Source organism: Ictidomys tridecemlineatus, chromosome 4, assembly GCF_052094955.1.
Source record: "Ictidomys tridecemlineatus isolate mIctTri1 chromosome 4, mIctTri1.hap1, whole genome shotgun sequence".
Classification (NCBI taxonomy): Eukaryota; Metazoa; Chordata; class Mammalia; order Rodentia; family Sciuridae; genus Ictidomys; species Ictidomys tridecemlineatus.
This window is the reverse complement of record NC_135480.1, coordinates 73862333-73877847: the sequence shown is the minus strand read 5'-3', so window position 1 is coordinate 73877847 and position 15515 is coordinate 73862333. Positions and strand designations below refer to the sequence as shown.

Genomic DNA, 15515 nt, shown 5'->3' with positions numbered 1-15515 from the left:
CACTACTCACTACAACCCACATAAATAGAGACCCAGCAGTTCTTGGCATTTTAGTCCAGACTTAATTTCCAGCCACTTTATTGAAGTGGAATTTAAAGATTCTGGAGCTCTCACATACGAACTTTCCTTTTTCATCCAATTACTGCTACTATGTGAACATTCATCACCTTTTCCCTGAGCTGCTGCCATATATGTTGATTGTTTCCTGTATCCCTAGTTTCATTTCCAGCCCATTCTCAATATTCCTGTAGAATACATTCTAAATCTATTCTGAAAATCTAAAGTTCCACTTTTTCTTTTTTTTTTATTGTTGGTCGTTCAAAACATTACATAGTTCTTAATATATCATATTTCACAGTTTGATTCAAGTGGGTTATGAACTCCCAATTTTACCCTGTATACAGATTGCTGTAAGTTCCACTTTTTCTGTTGACAAAATTAAATTGTGGGGCACAGGGGTCCAAAAAAAAAAAAAAAGGAGAAAGCAACTGAGAGGGAGACCAAAATTTAATGCATGAAACTACCCAAGTCTCAGGCTGGTACCTGAACTCTGTGTGGGACAGATTCCAAGCAGCCCAGCTAGGGCCTAAAGAAGTGAAGAGATTTCAGTAGGTACTTATTTTAGGGAAACATTTGGAGATTGAATTTAATCATATTAATTGCTTACTAAAATAAAAGTAACAACTTTTGGACAAATGTAACAAAAGACTTATAAAGTCCAAGACAGGATTCAAAATTACTCTAAAGTAACAGGAAAACATTATTTATACTTAAGACAAAAGGCAGTAAGTAGAGGCAAACTCTGAGATGAGTCAGATGTTAGATTACAGAAAGAATATTAAAGCAGCTATTTAAAACTAAGCTAGGGACATAAGGAAAGTATACTTGTAATGAATTAACAAACAGGAAATTTCAGTAAAGAAATAGATTTTTTTTTAAAAAAAGAACAAAATAGAACTGAGTCATATATAATTAAAAAATGCAACATCAAAATAAGAAAAATTGGATGAATTTCAGAGGAGATTACAGATTCTAAAAGAAAGAGTCAGCTCCAAGACAGGACAATAGATTTGCAGAGCAGAGAATAACAATGTATATATAATTGCCAAAAATAGGTGATAAAAAATGGGACAGAAAACATTTTTGAAGAAATTTTGCCTCAAAGCTTTCCAGATTTAATGAAAGACATATATTTGCAGATTTAAGCTCAGTGAATCTTCCAAAAAGGACAAATACAAAGGTAAGCATCACATAATTTAGTGGTAAACAACAACAAACAAAACTATAATTCTACTATGATTCTATCTATAATCTTCTGGTGCATGGCCTTCTTCTTCCTTTTTCTGCTCATTTCCACCCATATTGCTGCCCTCACCTCTTTGGAGATACAGAAACAAAACCACTTTAAGATCTATTTATTTTTAAGTCGTGGTGCATGAATTCAAGCAATATTGTTGGTTCTATGATGATTTTTTTGAAACTGCAAAAACAAGTTTGTGGATGTGATGGAAAGGGATGGGATGGATTTTTTTATTGGCTAATTATATAGGAAATACTTTCCTCTTTCTTTTCTTTTTTATGACATTTCAATCAATCACTAATTAATTTATTTATCTTGAAAATTGTTTGATCACCTGCTGGGGCAGGCACTGAGGACATGATAACACATAAGAAAATCTTAGCCATTCAGATCTTATCATATAATGATCCATATTTTGGTCACTTTCGAATTCATTACTTCTAAAAATGATTTATTGTTTTTATTTCTTATTATAACAGCAATACACAGGACATTCAGAAGATATAGGAGAGCAAGGGTAAGATATTTCATTGTGCAGTAATTATTCATTGAACCCATACTTTATGGCAGGAACTATCCTTAGTATTGGGAACATGGCTTTAAAAAGAAAATTATTCTCATCCAAATAAATGAGATAGGCAAGAGGAAAACAAACAAAAAATGTATAATACTCAAGATGGAAATTTCAAGAAAATAAAAGTATCACTGGACGAAATAGAATGATAGAACATTTAGAATGCTAAAAGTGGGCACTCAGAGGAAGTCTTATTTAATTGAAAAAGAATTAGCCCATTATACACACTTTAAAAATTACATTCAAGTAGCAAATCTTAAAGATTTTGCATTTGATGCTTTCTTTATAGTAAAACATACATTATTCTGCCCATAAAACACTAAAATATATTTTACATATGTTGAATCTAAGTTTTTCAGCTGAGTTTCAATGATTTTGACCAATTTTTTAAAATCCTGAATTGACTCAGTGTTTTGGGGTTACTTCGATAGAGTGTGAATTTACTTCTCTGTCATTTGGAGAAGGCACAGGCCTTATTATTAACAGAAAAGAGCTGTAATGAAAATTGACCTTCCATCATCTATCATCCCTTTTTAGTCTAATGAGATACTGCTATTATCTCCTGATGAAATACTGTTCAGTGAAACCTTGCCTTGTCATGAGATTTCTGCAGATCTGAATGGAGCAATCTGAGCTCAAGCAATGTTCCATCTCTCCATTTGTCTGTAAGTAATTATGTATTTTAATAATACTCTATTTCCTGTGGGATATATAGAAGTCCTCTTGGAAATTAATTCAAAATAGTTTACTTTTTTTTGACCTTTTTTAGTTGAATATACACTTCTCTTCTCCTGAACAAACTTAAATCTACTCTAAATCCTACTTTAAAAAGAACATTGATGAGCATCCCAGTTTCTGTCACATTGTGAGTTTGCAATAAAATTGTGCCTTATTAGGCACTTAATTAAAGTGTTGATTTTATTTCCTTAAACTATTTTAAATGACTCTTACTCTGTTTTATCAGTGGTTGAACAAGGCAAATATGTTGAGGCTGCACATCACAGTGGACAGGAGGGCAGATATTTCTTGCTCAGTGTGGAGTACAGCGTAAACTTTGATCACAAACAGGCACATGAAGGACAAAATATCATGGAATGAACAGACCTGTTCTCAGAGGGTCCTCTGAACAGCCTGGCTTCTTCCCCACCTAGAAAAGATAGTGAGGGTTCCTCCACTGCCAGTGCCTTGGCAGGTGTTCCCAGTCGCTTGGCCCAGTCTTCCACTATCTGGGTAGCCTCTCATGCTAACCTCCCCTAGCTCTGACGCAGCTTTTGCTTGGGTCCCTCTCTAGGCCTATTTCTCTCTTTGAAGATGGGTGAGGTTGGACTACTTGGGAGCCAATGTGGCTTCAAACTGATGTACGGTGATCCTCGCTCACGCTTACACCCATCTCCATGACTCCGATGTTGTTCACAAATAGTAAACCTCAACTTATAAACTTGGGGGTCAGGTGCATACCCACAGGGGCTTATAGGAAAGAGAGTCTTGGCCTCAGGAACCTTAGCCTGTCTTCCTCTTCCTGAAATCAGGACCTTGTTGACTCCTGTCCATGCTGTTGTATCTTAGTAAGGTGATAATGGGTGGTCCTTTCAGGCCATGTATAAAAAGGCCTTGCACATAAACACAAGTCAAGCAGACTGTGGTGAACCTAGGTCTTAGCTGTGGCCTCACAGTCGGGAGACTGGTTTGAGGGCTGACACTAAATAATGCATGCCTTTGGGGGGAGTTACTTAATTCCAGTCTTGTCTCCTTATCTGTAGAACGAGAATAATAACCTTTGTGTTAACAACTCAGAGGATATTTTGACGACTGAAGTGAGGAAACTCATTTGATAAGCATCTTTGTTTTCTTAGAAAGATAATGTAAGCCATAATGTGATTATGAATCACCTGGGAATCTTGTTAAAATGCCAATTCTAATTCGGTAGATCTGGGGTGGGTCTAAAATGGTGTTCATTTCTCACAAGGTCTAAGGAGAGGCTGACTGATTGTGCTGTTGTGTGGGTGGGCCACGTGGTGTATATGAACAAGAATATACACCTTCAAAATATTTGAAAATGCAAAAACAATAAATTATTTAAACACTACCTACTTTGCATTACTTTCATTTCAGGTATTTTCAACTCAACATTGTATCATGAACATTTTCCATGTTTCTACAACATTGTTGTTTTCATTATCTAGACTGCAAAGTGATTGCTATTTTTAAGTAGCCGCACAATATTCAATAATGTTGAAATCGTATCACTTATCTGAGTTGCTTTCCTAGTGTTGAACCAGTGAGTCCCACGGGAGTGGCTATGCAGGGAGCAGTGTGTTTCTGATCAGCTGGAGGTTGTTTCTTGTTTCCTCCTCTTCCTCCCCAAGAGAAATCTGTAGGAGTAAACTGTTTCAAGAAGCAAGTATCTTCCTAAACTCCTGATGCTTTTGATTTTTTATTTTTGAAAGGGCCAACAATATTATAGGTATGTACACATTTTGATTATTAAAAATACATATTCCCCTTGTACACAGTTGGTGGGAATGTAAAACAGTGCAGCTGCTGTGGAAAACAGTATGGAGTTTCCTCAAAAAAAAAAAAAAATAGAAGTACCATATGATCCAGTAATCCTACTTCTGGGCATTTACTAAAAAGAATTGAAATTATAAGCCAAAGAGACATCTGCACTCCCATGTTCACTGAAGCACTATTCACAATAGTCAAGATGTGGGAACAACCTAAATATCCACTGATGGATGAGAAAAGAAAATATGTTGTATATGTACAATGGCATATTTTTAGCCTTAAAAAAGAAGGAAATCCTGCCATATTCGACCATAAGAATGAACCTTGATGACACTATCTTAAGTGAAATAAGCCAGTCAAGAATGATAAGTACTGCATGACTTCACTTCCATGAGTTAGCTAAAACTCACAGGAGCAGAGAGTAAACTGGTGGTTGACAGGGATTGGGAGGAGGAGGAAACAGGGAGTTGCTATTCAATTGGGTATAAAGTTTCAGTCATGTGAAATGAATAAGTTCTGCTGCACAATACTGTGCCAATAGTAAACAACATTGTATTGTGCATTTAACAATTAAAGAGATAAGTCTCATGTTAGATAAAAAGTATGTGTTTCTCATAGAAAAGTGTAAAAATAACATTTGCTCTAAAACCACTACTAACATTGTGATTATTTTTTCAATCATAAATTTATTCAATAAGCACAGATTGTATATTAGGAATGTACCAGGTATAGTGCTAGGTATTGAGGTTATTGCAAGGAACAGTTGATCTACATATGTATAAAATCTTAGATCTATTTAACAAAATTATATAATACAACTAATACTATTTATATATATGTTTATATATATAATACTATATATATATATATATATATATATATATATATCCCAAGATGTTTTCACTTACAATGTTTGTAGGATTAGCAAAACAAACAAACAAAGAATCATTACATGAGCCCAGTGTGGGACAGTGATTGTAATCTGTCCCCCTGAGTGCACAAAAATATGAAAAAAGATGCAGTCCATTTCTTTCAGGCATCTTAAAGCATGTGTGAAGTTTGTAAATACCAGGCAGACATATGAAAGTGAGGGAATATATTTTCTAACATCAGTGGGATCCACCAGGATAGAGTGGATGGAAATCCCACCTTGCTATATTGCCTGTTCTACTCATGGTACTGCTTAGCCTCTCTGTGCCTTAGTTTCCACCAGAAAACACATCAATGCCATCTCTAGGGTGGACTGAGAATAATAAATGAATTATAGTGCACGAAATGCTCACAGGGCCTGGGGCATAGCAACTGCTCGATAAATAGTAGACATTATTGTTTTCATAATCTAAAGTGCTGGTGAGGACCTTGGGTTTAAGTCCTTATTCTGCCACTAACAAGGGTGCAGTTTGGGGCAGCAGTGCTCTTCCTGGACCTCACAATTCTTCATCTATGAAATGGGGAGCATGAGGTAATGGGATTAAGTAGGGCATCATAAAAACAGTAACTGCAAGGTTTGGTTTTCTTGGCACAGGGGTGGAGGGAGGCACCCTAATCTTTTCTTCAGAAGCTTAGTGGCTCCTTGAAATTGCTACAGGAAGTAGAAGCATTAGCATTCCTCTTGTCCAGCACCTCCACCTCCTCTGTCACAGAAGCCCTTGCCCACATGGTAGTGGTGTGCCTTGGAAATCCTGGTGGTGCTTTGTTCTGTCTACAATAGTGATCCTCAGCACAGAATCTGGCCCCAAGTAGGTTCTCAAGGTAATTGTTATATGAACGAATGAATAAATGAATGAATGAACGAACAAATAAACAAATGATGTATAAATAAACAAATTGTCAACACTGGGTAAGGGCATCTGCAAAGTCAGGAGATCTCCTCTTTCACTGATTATTACATTCCTGTTCACTCTGTGCAAATCTGGATAAAATTGTCACTGTGATATTGATCAAAATGGTGCAAGGAGGGCATGTCTTCAGACATGGGCAGTATTTGCTGCAGATACCCTCACCTAGTAGGATTTTGCTCTTCCTGTAACTTACTCTGGGTTCGATTATCTCATCTTGGGGAACCATATTGCTATCCTTGCTTTTAATCAAGCTTCACAACAAACTGGAATGTAATTATAGACACTTTCTGGAAGTATGTGTGAGGGAATTTGTTAAAGAGAAGTTTAAAGAGAGGAAGGAAAGCTCTCAGCATTGCTAAGCATTTCAGGGGAACTTCAGGACTTCACTATGATTAGAAATGTGTCAACTCTGCATATGGCCTGACTTAGGCCTCTAAAACATAGCCTACAGGATCCATTTCTTCTGAGAAGCTGAGTCTGAAAGGAGTGACATTTTTAGGTGGAGTTTTGTCCTTGTCTGCCTGTGGCAGGAAACCTCACATTCACATATAACTCTCCACCTTCCTGGAAAGACTAGAACAAGGGTATTAGTGAGATGCTCATTACAAGATACTGGGTGTTTCTGTGGAACATGTTCACCATTCTGTGCTTTCACATGCTTTATCACATTTAAACCTCATACCTCTGCAAGACAGGCAGGAAAACATTGTGATTCCAATTTTCCACAGTTGTAACTTTAGATGTTGACTAGCTTCTATGGGCTGGGTGTTGGAGTTACAATGATATGTAAGGCCCCATGTTTGCCCTTAGCTCATAGTTTAGCAGTGGAGAATGACATGCATGTAGGTCATTTCAATATAAACAAGCTACCTGATGGGTTAGATCCAGCCTGTCACCTGTTTCTGTAAATAAGGTTTTATTGTGGACACAGCTGTGCTCATTCATCTAAATGTTCACAGGACATACACAAACTTTTCAAGGCGGAGTTTAGCAGTTGTGACAGAGGATATCTGACCCACAGATCCTAAAATAGTTATTATTTACCCTTTACAGGAAAAGTTTGCCAAGCTTTGGGACAGGAAAATAATGTTCAGGGTAGAGAAGCATTCAGAGTAGGGCCGCTAGACCCATCTAAAGGGTCAGGAGGGCTTCCTGGGAAAGGTATTGCTTGAGCTGAGCTAAGGGGTAAGGGTTATGGGATTTAGAAGGACAAGGTAGGCATCTCAGGCAAAGGAAATTCAAGGATATATAAAACAGAATGATATATGAGTGGAACTACAAGTAGTTTATGATCACTAGGATACAACATACAAAATAGGATGGAAGCAGATGAGTGTATCAGTCTAGAGTGATTTGTTGGAGGTTATGTGTCTAGGTAGACCAATGCTAGAACTCAGGTTTTCTGAACTGTGGTTGTATATGTTTATAACAGAGACCCAAATATACAGGATACATGTCACCCCTCTAACCCCTGCCTATGGTATGTGGTGCCACCTCATCACAGAACTCCTTCCTGTTGGGCCCCAACAGAGCTGCCATTCATTAAACAGAGTTGTCATGCACATTCAAACCTATTTTATATTGCCGATCTATGTCATTCCAGCCATAGGAAGGAGGTTTTAGATTTGTTTTCTCTGAAGCTATTAGAAAAGGTCTTCTGAAACGGGCAATTTCAACACATGATAAATCACAGGTTACCCTTCCTGTGCCATGTCATATGTCAAGTTGTTCACCTGCTTTCTCTCTCTTAATCTTATTTCAAGACCATGAAAGAGGTAGAATAAATTTGCCCATGGGTCTGGAAGAAAGCATTTAGTTGTTCAACAAAAAAGGTTTTAAGAGATTATCCATTAAAATTATAATAATTAAGGAACAACTTGATATGGCAGTGGTGCATCTGGCTGGTTTGTACAAGACTGGTAGGCAGGACACAGACGCTCAGTCCATATATCATAATGGTGTGGTATGAATCATTACAGATGATTGCAGTGGCCTGTGACCTGTAGCTCCTAAACAGAAGCTGAATTGATTTTTGTTGGTTTTTTTATTTTTGATGAATAGCGTATCTTTCATACTTTTAAAAAAATCTATGATCATGCAAATTTATAGAGAGAGATGGAGAGAGGGAGAGAGAGAAAAGAAAAAAGTAAGAAATACAAAAGAAAAAAGATTCTAGAGCTGGATTGATTGGAAGATGAGATGGTATCAGGAAAATTCTTTTGGCAATAAGGCATCTAAATATTCTAAATATTATTCATGCAGGTCAGGTCAGGTCAGGTCCCAGACTTCCCAGGGAGGAATTTTTCTCTGTGCTTTCCATATGTTGACAATAAGGGAGCTGAGGCCTGAAGAGGCTTGATAGCTTGCTCATGGTACTCAGTAATAGGCTCAGAATGTCCACTCTGGTCTCTCATACTCTATATAGTCCAAGCTCTTAACTATATTTTACCATATTTGATCCTTAGAAGGAAGGTAAGAAATTTCTGATTCAGACCTGAAAGCATAAAGTGGTTGAGAAGGGTTTGGAATTAGTTGAGAGTAGAGAAAGTAAGCACCTAAGCGTGCCTCAGTGCTATTTTGATTAAGTCTTGCTTTCAGCTGTTTTCTTTACTGTCTTTCTAGAAAAGACATACTTAGTAGCATCATGGGTGCTAGTCTTTTCTCCTCAGAGATTCACATCTGGAGGTAGTTTAACAGTTGGTTCTCTGACACCAGGCCCATTACCTGTCATCTGGTGGCAGCTAACTGAATTATCCAATTTCGAGGGCATTCTCTCTTAAAAATCTTTTTTGAAGATCTTGGGCTGAGGAAAGGCAGAAAGACCTAAAGTGGCTGAAGCTTGAGTGAAGACATTGACCCAAGTCATTGCAAAATGCGAATGTCTGCCTTGCAGATATTCAGAAGTATATAATTGAGTACAAATGCCTTGCCAAAAGGGAGAGGAGACTCCAGTTGGGAGATATTGTCAAAGGCCAGGAGACAGGCTGAGCTGAAATAGAGCAGGAGAAGTTGAGAGTAAAGCAGGGGGTTCTGGGGGCTGTTGAGAATGTTCCTACAAGGTCTGAGAACAGACGGGTCAGTTTATAACACATCATCTTCTTAAAGAAATAGTTCAATGATTAAATTTTTATCTATGAAACAAAACTCCACAGGTTTCTTAGATATAGTCGAATCCACCTGTTATTCATATATATGTTCAGTAGAAATTAAGTGATGATCTACCCTGGGCTCAGAACCATTCTAAGCTCTAGGTAAGCAAAGATGAGCAACCCAGTTTCTGCCTTGAAGAATCTCCCAGTCCTGGCTCCGTAGAGGGAGACATGAGTTTCTTTTCTTTCCTTATTTATTTATTTTTTTTTAAGAAAAGTTTTTCCCCTGGAAGTGTCTTGGTTTTCATAAATGCCCATGGTGTGGCATTCTGTGTCATTTTGATAATAATTTGTAATCGGTGGAAAATCAAAGGAATGAATGGAAGTTCTTTTAGTTATGGGAACAGCTGGTTCTCTCAGGATAACACTGGAAAAAACTACACTATATGAGTAAGGATTTGTGGGGTCCAGGTTTCCCTGGAGGGATAGCTGCTTTTCTTGCAAATACCAAAGGTTAAATTCTGACATTTTAGCATGTCTGTGAGTAACTATATGACTAGGTACATGAGTGACCAGCTCCCCCAGGAGACTTCTGATTAGAAGCATCCTGGTTTGATAAATGGAACTCGATTTTTTTATTTTTCTTTTTGGTACTAGGAATTGAACCCAGGGGCACTCTACCACTGAATCATATCCCCAGCCTTTTTTTTTTTTTTTTTTTGGTGGTTGTGGATGGACAGCATGCCTTTATTACTTATTTTTATGTGGTACTGAGGATCCAACCCAGTGCTTGATGCATGTGAGGCAAGCACTCTGCCCCTGAGCTATAGCCCCAGACCTTCCTAGCCTTTTTTAAAGCAAATTTATTTATTTATTTATTTCTATAGTGCTCAGGATTGAACCTAGTGCCTTGTACATGTTAGGTAAGTACTCTACCATTGAGCTATATCTTCAGCCCCAATAGACCTTATTTTTCTTAAAGTCTTTTATAACTTTTCAGACTGGTGACTTTCCTTTGCTGTTGCTTTTCGGCTAGAAGGATAAGTAGTCTGTCAAACTATCATTTTTTTTTTTTACTACATTTCAATTTGGCTTTAGGTACTTGTATTAACTTGATATCATGTTGTGAGGTGATTTTGGTCAGAAGCCACCTACACTCTTTCAGTTCGGGCTGCAGGATTAATCTGGTGGTTTTCATCAAGCCAGCCATTCATTCACTCTCTAAACATTTATCACACACTGTGCTGAGCCGGGAGCTGTGTTAGGTTCTTGATATACAATGTACATGAAGTAGGTGTGTATTGGTTGATACCCCCCATGGGGCTTACTATAATACTAGCATTGTAATTAATAAGTGCTAAGAAAGAAAGGACTAGACTAACATGACTGGACAATAGGGCTGGGCTAATTTTGGATTGGGAGATAGGAAAGGCTTCTTTAAGAAAGACAATAATGCTGAGATTTGTAAAAGTGGGCATCAGCCAGGCCAAGAGTCTGGGGAAGATTCCAGGCAAAGGGAGTATTATATGTGTAGATTTTGATCTGGAAAAAAAGGGGATATCACCTGTAAACGGTCAGAAGCCAACATGGCTGTGGCATACTCCTGGCAGGGAAGAGTGATACAAAATAAATGTGGCAGGGTTGCTCAGAGTCAGACCATGCAGGGCTTTGTAGCATCTGGTAGAGTGTGTATTTCATCATGGGTGCGAAGTGAAGTCATGGGCAGGTTGTAAGCGTAGAAGTAGCATCATCTGCTTACATTAAAAAAGAATCACTGAATTTTGTGTGTAGAATGGATCAGATGATATACATGGAAGAAAAGTAGTACGTGCCAGGTGTGGTGGCTCATATCTAGAATCCTAGCTATTCTGGAGGCAGGAGAATTGTAAGTTCGAGGTCAGCCTCAGAAACTTGATGAGATTCTGTCTCAAAAACAAACAAACAAACAAACAAACAAACAACAACAAAAAAGAAGTAGGGATGTAGCTCCATGGTAAAGTGCCCTGGGTTCAACCTCCAGTAAAAAAAGACAAAAAAGAAGAAGGAGGAGGTGGAGGAAGAGGAGGAGGAGAAGGAAAGAAAAGTAGTACATAGTCCAGTCATTATATATTTGGTTTATCTGCATTGCACCTGGGAAACTTGCTTTTCTAAGCTCTATGGCAAGGTGGGCATGGAGGCTGGGAATATCCTGGGCACCATGCAAACTTCCTCCTCCTTCCTCCCCCTACCGAAGGTCCTGCCTGGGAGGCAGAATGAGGCTTACAGACCTTCAAACTAAGTACAAAGTGTCTGCGAAGGCAGGAGAGGAAGTCTTTGAGGGGGAAAACAATAAATCAAGTTTTAAAGGTCTCAAGTTAAAGAACAGGATTCCAGGCTTATGTTGACTCTCAGTGAAAGGAACACATTTGGCTATAAGTATCTCAGGAAACATGTCCTTAGGGCCCATTGATTTAGAAACATCTCTATTTTCAAAGTGGTGTTTAGTCAGCCCCTTCCCTTTTCTAACTCAATTTCCTACTTTCCCCCCTCATGGACCATGCATTCTTTGGTTATCTGATTTGCCCTTGTATTTTTTTTTTTAAGACAAGTAAAAACATCTTGAAAAATCCAGGCTTTTTAGTGTCACTTGTCATTAGTTTCCTTTCCCAATTTTCTCCCTTGGGGTAGTATTTTCTTCTTGATTTGTCAGAGTGAGCTTGCTCTGCCCCCTCCCCTGCACCCCCCAGCTCCCCTTACATGGGGCTTTGGGGAAGGGATGGGTAGGGAAGGGGATCAGTGCAGGAATGTGGAATTGGGCAAGGGATCAGCATAGGAATGTGTGCTGGTAAGACCAGGGTTTGTTGATAGAGATGGGGGTTTAAGGGTAAGAGACAAATACCTCCCAAATTCACAGTGTAAACCTTGTGGTAGATTACCTGGGACTTATAGGGTGTGCTTTGTCTACCAGGTGTGAGTGAAAGTTGTGATACCCTGGAACCTGCTTGGCCTTATGGTTAAGAATACCTGGGTTTGACTTCTGCTAACTTCCTAGTCTAGCAACTATGAGCCACAAAGAGATCAACATAGGTGAGTGCCTAGTACTACCAGGCAATATGCATAAATGCTTTTGGACACTCAGAGAGATGGACATTGTTTTCTCCATTTAGAGATCCAGGAATGAAAGTTCAGAGAAATTAAGTGATATACTCAAAGACACACAGCTGTCAAGCTTCATTTATTCAACTTGTTAAAGGAAAATAGTAACATGTCATTGGATAATAATAATCAGAAAGGAATTTGTAAATTGTGAGACTTCCATGAAGATATCTGGTAGTATATAAGCCATCAAATTGTCAGTCAGCATCTTTGAGGGTTCTCTAGAATTGGCCTTAGATAACAACTCTTCCTAGGACGTCATTCCAGTAAAAAATAAGACTTGTGATCTACCTAGGGACAGCTAGCTGATCTTGGCCAGTTCTTCTCCGTCTCAGGCATCCCACTCCCTTTCCCTATTCTGCATTACACTTGCATAGATCTGTTAACAGAACCCTTCTTCCCTCCCCCCACAGGCAAGAAAGGCAGGAGAAAGCCTGATCTCTCCCTGTTCCCCTCTGCTGATGAACTCAAGATTTTTCTGTGGTCTCAGCATGTATGTCACATCTTCAGCATGACACACTTTTCTCTCACATAAGTCTTAAGGTCCCCCTCATGAAGGAATGATAGCAGATGTATGTAGTTCTACAAGGCGCACAGCTCAATTTGCCCTTTCCCCTTGACAGTGAGTAAAAGGCCCCACAGCACTGGATAGTGTGGATTTCAAAAAGGGATTTTCCCCCTAATAACTGCAATTAGTAGAAAATGAAATCCTTGGCATCATAATCTCTGCAAAAATATATATTGATATTAGCATTTAGCACTCTACATATCAAACAAACTCTAGTTATGGCAGCTTACTTCATGAAGGAAATAAGTAAATTAGAATAATTCAGTTGTCCCACTTAGTTCAGTTTGGGAGTCTTCTTCACTATTTTCTTTTTTAACATCCATAGAAACAGAGGTGAAAACCCTTTAACTCCTCCCCACTGCACTATTGACACTATAAATATTGACCTGAATTATAACCAGTAGGTTCTCATTGAAATAAAAGGTCTGCCTTGGGGTTTAAATTCCTAACTGACTGGGTAAGGCGAGTCCCAGTTAAAGGCTTCTAATAAGAAAAGTAGAGATTTGGCGTTAAAACATCTTCAGATAATTTCTGGAGAATGTTACGTATAACTTTATAGCGCTTACTATTGTCTGATATGAAGTAGAGCCTAGATCTGTCTATCTTTTCTGCTAAGGAGTTGATGTCTGTCACATTTCTGAGCCCATAATTGTTTCTCAACAAATATTGATTAAAGAGAAATGAGGAAAAGGACATGTTGAGAGCAGAAAGGCAAGATAAAGCCATTCAGGACTTGTCCCTCCTCCTCCTTTAATGATAGCAAGAGTTACCACAACTGACGTGTCTGCTGGAGTCAGGGACTGTGTCAAGTCCCTTGTATGCAGCATCCCTTTTCATTCTTATGGTCCTATAAGTCATTCATTTTTTTTTTTCATCAAGTAGATGAGGACCCAGGATCATTAAGTATCCAAGTTACCTAACTCAGACATGACATTTCTGAGATTTCAAATTATGTCTCTCTGCTTGTTTGTAACCACTGAGATACTTTTCCAAATGAGCTAATATTCTTGTCTATTTCATGAAAATAATTGGGCCAAGTATTAGAAAATATTTCATGCAGTCTTATCTCGGTTGGCTTGCAAAATTACCCCACTGGTACTTGAGTAGGGTAAATACTGAGCTGAAGTTAAAGATGTATGTATTATAGGATAATGTCCAGGTAACCCTAAAGAGTTAAACAGAATTAAAAGTTTTCAGTATTAAATTCAAGATAGGAAAGTGTTAGCATGTTATAAGGAAAATTCCCTTCCTTCAAGCCACTGGGTTTTTGCCAAGGCTGCAGGGTAGATGCTGCATTAGTGGAAGATGAATTTGATCTGGTAAGACATCTTCTCAATCCTTGTGTAAGATTAGTCTGAGTAGCAATCACTTGGTAACAATTTGGAATGGAGTTTGTTAGAAAAACATAGCTTTGTCTGGGTTGAGCCTAGAAATGGGTGACAGATGTTAATGATGAGCGACTGAACAGATGTTTGGGGGAGAATTACAAAAAGGGTTTCTATCACACAGGATCTAAACCTTAACCTTCCTGGCTGATGCTGAAAGGAGAGCTTGTTTGTGAAACATGTTCTTACAAAACTGTTTGGCGGATTGTGACAAAGATGAATGACCGGATGCTATAATTTAAATTTGAAAATAAGGTAAATGGGAGTCCTTGTTTGTGTGCGTGTGTATATGTGTTTTCTTTGACAAGGGTCAATGCCTTATTAAAGAATGGGAAGACCAAACAATTCATTCCATTCTGCCTTCCTCATTTTATTCCACGCCTCCCTCCCCACCACTGATTCCATACCTTAAGGCTCAACAGAATTATTAAAATACCATCACTTATGCCCTTCCTGAAATATTTGCTATAAAATTACATTTGGAAAAGAGAAAGATTTTTTCTGCAAATTTAATAGGTAGTTTTAATTGGGCTCTTTAAAACTTAAAGTTTTAAGGAGATGAAAAAGATCCCTCTTCCAATGCAAGTAAGAAACAAAGGAAGACTGTACAAGCTTTACATCTATTGCCACAAACTGATCCCACTTCACAGAAAGATGAATGGTGGTTTATGTCTTACCAATTATTGTGATACTTCCCAACAATTTGCCTTAAATGAATGATCGATTGGTCAGAGGAGAGGCATTTGTTAATTCATCTGTGTACATAGGTCATATTAACATAAATATGAACTTCTGCTAACTGTAACTATGCCTACATATTAATACCAAACATCTGGTTAAAAAAAGGTAAATGCAGTTAAAATTCAGATAATCTCAGTTTAGTGTTATAGTATTAATAAATGCCATTGAATTTATGATAGACACTGACATACACAATAGCACTACATGCCACTACAATAACTCTGCAAAATGAATTTGATGTTACCATTTAATGGATAAGAAAGGAGAAGCCCAGAGAAGTTAGTGCATTGCTTAGGGTCACACATATGAGCAAGTAACAGGTTCAGGATTTACCCCCTGCTCTGGGATACTAAAAATTCCTCTCACCTTTTGATATT

The 15515-nt window shown here is 38.1% G+C and overlaps 1 long non-coding RNA gene across 1 annotated transcript in view; it reads left to right on the top strand.

Annotated features, from left to right (window-relative positions):
- LOC144377154 (uncharacterized) overlaps positions 1–15515 on the top strand; it is a 45624-nt gene that overhangs the window by 7474 nt on the left and 22635 nt on the right. The window contains exons 2-4 of the long non-coding RNA XR_013437820.1: positions 1200–1240; positions 1780–1817; positions 2412–2539. This is a non-coding gene — a long non-coding RNA (uncharacterized LOC144377154). The remainder of the gene's footprint in view (positions 1–1199; positions 1241–1779; positions 1818–2411; positions 2540–15515) is intronic.